The sequence below is a fragment of the Nesoenas mayeri genome (genome assembly GCF_963082525.1).
Source record: "Nesoenas mayeri genome assembly, chromosome: 8".
Lineage (NCBI taxonomy): Eukaryota > Metazoa > Chordata > Aves > Columbiformes > Columbidae > Nesoenas > Nesoenas mayeri.
Window position 1 is genome coordinate 21,170,779 of NC_137554.1, and position 6,168 is coordinate 21,176,946.

A 6,168-nucleotide genomic window follows, 5' to 3' on the forward strand; every position below is an offset into this window, starting at 1 on the left:
ATATACTAGCTCACTAAACTGGCATTTGCTACTGGGGACTTCTAGGAATTAAAACCACATTGGATGCATGAAGAAAATACATTTCTAATAGAACATAATCCTGGTCTTTCAGTCTCATAACTTTGTTGATTGTGACTATCAAAGACCATAAGGGAAAATGATTAATGATTTTTGCTACCTGGTTGCCTTTGAGGATCCCAGCCCTGAGATACATATTCTGGAAGTTTGTGTCATTTTAAACCACTGAGAAAAGACTTGCAGAACATGAAAAAAAAAAAAAATTATTTCAACTTCATACAAACTCGAACCAGCACTCCTGTAATTTTTAAATTTTGAAGTAATAAAAGATATAGTCTATTTTGAATGTTGCAGATAAAAATATCTTTGATTTTTTTGTCATTTGGGCAATTTCTACATGCTTGATTCAACAAGTGACGAGGTTATTTTTCCCTCAGATATTGGCCTTTTTATTCATGTTGAGTATCTTAAAACACCAAAGTAACAGCAGAAAAGTAAAACCACAATGCAAAAAAATGCTTCTAGTTCTTTGCCTCTGTCCAGTGCCTCTTTATGTTTTCTTGGTATTGTTAGGAAAATCCATGTATTTGCCTTTTTAGCTGTTGTTTTGTAATTGAGGCTTTCTAAATGTCACCAAAAAAGTGCCTCCCGCGCTGCTTTGATGAGGGGATTCAGTGTGCTGCCCATAACAGCTTTCAAACATAATGTGCAGTTGTAACAAGGGTGGCTCCCTGTGCTTGATAGGCATAATAAGGCTTAATATACTTGTTAGGCATAGCTCTCATTTTCTCCCAGATGACATTTTATGTTTGTTTGACAATAGTAAAGCAAACTGAGGGCTATGCTGTTACTGTCAGCCATACCGACACTAATAGAACTGAGAGGAGTTGCTATGGAAGTTTTTTATTGTTTTTCAAAGTTGAGAGATTTTTTGAATTGTAAGGGCAAAATAAAAACAGGAGAATCGTGAAACAGTGTGCAATATGTTTCGCAGACTATAAGATAAAGAAAGTGTGCTTTTGTGTGTTCAGAGCAACATGAGCAGCAGGCCCTGGCTGGTTTCCCTGGGACCAGACTGGGGCCTACTGGTCGTTCTGGTCTCACCAGGACTAAACTGGAGCCTACTGGTAGTTCTGGGACTGGCTGCAGCTTTCCTTGGACTCTCACTGGCACCAGTAGCCACTCACTTCAAAGTGATTCACTCTTCCCATCCTTATCATTCTCTGGATATTTCGATATTAAAGACTGGCTGTTCACTTGTAATCTTTAATCTGACTTTGGGTCTAAATAGAAAATACTATATCAATGGTTCCACAATATCAATGACTTTCATAATTAGTCACCTTATTTAAGTATAATTCCCGAAAGCTTTGGCCTTTGCAATTTCTAAGTTATGGAAGGAAGGCCAAATAAAACTCACAGTTTTACTGAATGAAAATAACGTCTGTTTTCATTGTTTTCCTAACGTGACAAATGCTATGGATCCTTAAGATTGTTCCATCCTTCAAGTTTTGGAGAACATGGGTCAGGAAAATCATGAAGATTCAGCTACTTCCTAGGAGTACAAATGAGGAGCTTTTAAGTTTTCATCTGTTAGCCTGAAGCTCACAGAAATCCAATCTCTCTTAATTTGAGGTAAGGAATTTTAAATTTTGTCACATAGATTTAGAAGTTACTATAGCTATAAGGTCAGAGGAGTGGTGCTTTAGTAGGTGTCTGTGGAAGATCTATTATACTCATTATTTTTTTAGCCGTTTTTTTAGAAATTTAAGAAAAAATATAACTGGACTTCATATTTTAGCAGATATTGAATAGCTGGATAAAAATCCATTAATATATTGCCTTAAAAGCAGAGGATGAGAGAATTCTGCAATGGACAAGTTTTTGGAAAGTCAGCTCCTAGCAACGTGAAGCTATTTCTGGTTCAAAAAAGAGATCTCTGCTACACCAAGAAATGGAAAAAATCCAAAACCTGACCTGAACAACCACCAACATCAGGTTCTGTCGCAGTTCCCAACCACCATTTGTTCCTGGAGTAGATCTTTGGAAACAGGGTGCTGGTTTCTAGTGGTTGACAGGGTAACTGCACTTGGCTTCTCTTTTCTGTCATTCTGTTGTTCCTCAGTGACCTCGAGAGTGTGGTCTACAGGTAGAAATAGTTGATTTTTATATATATAAATATGTGTGTGTGTGTGTCTATGTAGCACATTTGTATAAAATGCCTTTGTATGGGAAGAATCTATCCAGGTATTTTTGAATCCATGTCTCTGAGCAACGGACTAAAATTCAGATATTAGTTATGTTATACACTTGCTACTTAAAAACATATTTTTAGTCTTCTCCATTATTTGTATGCTTTTTCCAATCCACATCCTTTAGAAAAACTGTTGAAGATCCTTGCTTTATGTACAGAAGAGTACGTTTTGATGGCAACAGCAACACAAAGTGTTGAAATTGATTTAGTGGAGACAGTGCAAGTACAAAGAGCTGCACATAAGCACCTTTTTTGCAGCTGATGTTTCAGGACACTCTAGCTGAAGAGTATCTTATGAAACCACAGCTTCCATTTCCCCCTTGTTAAAAGTAAGCTGGTGGTTACAGGGGCTGTGACTATTTTTAAAGTTAAGGACCATGATTTTTCTCTCTGCTCCATCAAGAGTGCTGAGCCCTACACCGGCTGGGCCAAGCAGTGTCACCAGGAGTTTTTGGGAGAAAATGGCTTGTTCAGGGTTTTGTTGTCTGTGGACGGACTGTGGATGCACAGGGGCATGGAGGTGGTGATGGGGCAGCATCCTGAGCCTCCTAAGACCTCAATTCCAAAGGGTGTGCTGAAGCAAGACCCAGAATTAGAGGGAAGCAGCAGGGGAGAGAGGGCAGCTGGCTGATGAACACTATATGTTGTCGGTTGTCATGTTTACTGTGATAATCTGGATTCCACGGGTAACACCTTGCAACGACAAGGTGCTTTGCAATTATCTCTGCCTCTGTGTTCTCCCTCTTCTTTCACACAGTAGGTAGCAGATGGAAACACTTCAGATGTTCATGTTGGGTCAGACAGAATCAAAATGGCTCTGCAGGTGGCTTTCAAACAGCCATGAGACTCGACTTCAGCTGGGAAACCAGAAAAACCTCATGGAAACTAGGCCTCAGGTCAGAACCATCCCTGCCCAGCGCTGTGACTTACCCCAGGGAGGACAACGAGATGTAACTCTTGTTTCTGATAATGACTATTTGGTTCTGCAAACAAATGTAAGGTAAGTACATTTCCCTTAATGAATGTACTGCAAAATGGAATCAGTATTTTCTCCTAAGTGCATCGACCACAGAAATTTCAGTAAATTGAGTCTGCTCTTTGTACAATGCTGAATCAAAATGTCAAACTCAATTATAGGAGAGGAAATAAAGCAACATGCTGAATACTAGCAAGTTATTTATGAAATACTTCAAATTGCCAATGCCACAACTACCTGTGGGAAATGAGAACAGACAAGAGCATAGATTCAGCTGTGGGAAAATTGACTCAGAGAAACTTGTTTGCAAAGTTTTAAAATTCAATTTTTCACCCCATCTGAGCTTTATAGAGTGGTTGCATCCATCAGCCTGTTATTTGTTTTGCAAAAGAGATTATTTAGGTGCAAAGGAGAGTCAGAATTCATGCATTTGGGTTTTAAAAAGGGAAAGGAACATGTTATTTTTTTCAGTGCAACATTGTTCTGCATTTTACTGTTTTCTAAAAAGATCAGTCACCCCAAAATCCTTTTACAGAGGAGACAATACTGCAGCTGAATAGTTTTTTTCTTTGTATTTTTAAGCAGAGATAAGTACCTTATTCCGTATTTTAATGATACTGAGAGATAAGGTGCAGTGACTTTAATGTCACATAAGGTTATATCTAAGTGCTTCATAATGAATGAAAAGCCAGATATTTCCAGTGAAATAAATAGCTTTGTTTATGACAAAGACAACAAGTTCATAGAATCTCTCCACGATTAAAGGGAGACATCAGGTAACTCCAAGAAATACATTTGGTATTCATGAAATACATTGTTTTTAGAAGTAATAATAATGGTTTGAGCCACAGTTGGGAAATCAATGACTAAAGCTGTTGGCTGTAGTGGCTACATGTACGGAACACTTCTGAGTAATGTGATTCTTCTAAAGGGCAAGTTATTAGATCCTGTAATTTGTGAATATTTTTTATTTTCTCCAATGCCATGGGAAGGCGGAAACTGGGAAAACAAAGGTCAGGAGGTCTGGTTAAATCTCTTGTAGAGGTGCGTAAAGTAGTACATGTGTCCTACAGATCCTTTCTTCTGCATCTGAGGATGAACATACTGAGCCTGGTACAAAAATAGGAGAGAGGTGTGCTCGAAAAGGGAATCCTACAACCTCTTCCTCTCTGACTCCACTTTTCATTCAGGAGTGGTGATTCACCATTGTATCTTACTGTTCCTTCTTCTGGCATTTAAAACACCCAGTCAGTATGGAAAATAACTCGCATGAATGTCATCTGCTCATAAGATCATAAAGTTTCAGCAAATCTATGCCAGCCATGCAAGTGATTTCCTTCAAGTTTTGATGAGCTTTTGGGTTTGAGCTTTTGGCTCTGGCTCTTCACTTCGCTGCTGTTTAGTAGGTTAGTGGGCGGTAGTTGGAGTAAAGATCTCTCCAATGCATCACAACTGGAGAGCTTGTTCTACTTGAGGAAAATAATGTACCTTGCAGGTTATCATCGACGTGTGGTATTTCATATTTATCAGCTTGGCAACAGCAAGTGGTATGAAAAGCTGAAGACTCCTCAGTGGTAGCAGTAGCATTTCAATGAAGTAATTTTCTGACTTATTCAGAAGACCACAATATCTTCAATAATAACAAAAAAGAAGTTGTAAAGTGGTTGCACTGAGCAGTCACTCCCTAATTTTAGACAGGGGATGTGGAATAACACTTTAACTCACCAGGTAACTGTTAAGTATGAGCCAGCCAACAGTAATACCATCGCATAACACGATTCTTCGTGCATCTGCTTGAATGTCTTTTTGAAATAGCATGAGGAAGCATAAAATATCCCATGACAGAGAATAATGAAAGTGCAGAGCTCTGTTTCAGTGATATAATGGGACTAAATTAAATCTGGAAGTTACACTGGGGAATTCAAACATGCAAAGAGGGAGTTCACTGGCAGATTATTGAGCTGTATCTGAACGGTGCTGAGCATCCGTTGCTGATCCCACACAGTAACGTACAGGAAAAGGAAAAGGGAAATAGAGGAGCAGTAAGCATGCACAGTGGGAAAGGATGGAGATAGAAAGGGCTATTTCTACAGTGTAAATCAGATAATAGGAAGCCTGTGGGAGGCATTGGTCTCTCTCATCACTTACACCAGAGATAAAATCTGTAAAATTATGTTGATATGTCTTGTCAAGGGCATTCGGCAACAAACATCCAGGTCCAGCTTTATCATAATCACAAAAAAATTCTGTGATTTAAGCTCGTTTGGGACAAAGCTGTGAGGTGTACACCATCTGTTTTCTTGTGCTATTTGAAAAGCACATAAAGAAAGAGGAAAAGAAGGACCAGGTAAGACAGGAAGTCTTTTCATCCAGGACTCATTGATCCAGCGGGGATGCAGATGTGCTGCAGCAGCAAAAGAATTCAGTAGTGGTTGTTTTCACATTATCCTTCTGCAACCACCAAAGCTCACGCTGTTGTATTCGGCAATGCTTGCGTTACAGTCGCCCTTGCGACTTGCTTTTAATGGCAGATCACAGATCATCAAGTGTTCACATCCAAACGTTCATACACTTCTGTACTTTTTTTGCTGTCTAACATAGCAACAGAAATGTGGAAGATTTTTGGGAAAGTTATTTTCAGCCTTATAGATTTCAAATTCTTCCTTGTTTCTGCCTCAGGGGGAAAGAATGTTTGTTCAGATTTCAAGTCTCACAGCCTAAGATGATTCAGAGAAAAGTACTTTGAGTTTTGGCTCCTGGCTCCTACCTCCCCTAACATTTACACTTTTCCAAATTTTCCTTCTTTTTCAGGAACACTGTGTTTAGTTCAGTACCTAAAACTGGGGTTTGAGCGGAAAATAGACTAATCCCTGGTAACTTTCAGAATCTAAGCTCTTCTGACGTGTTTTAAGGTACATCT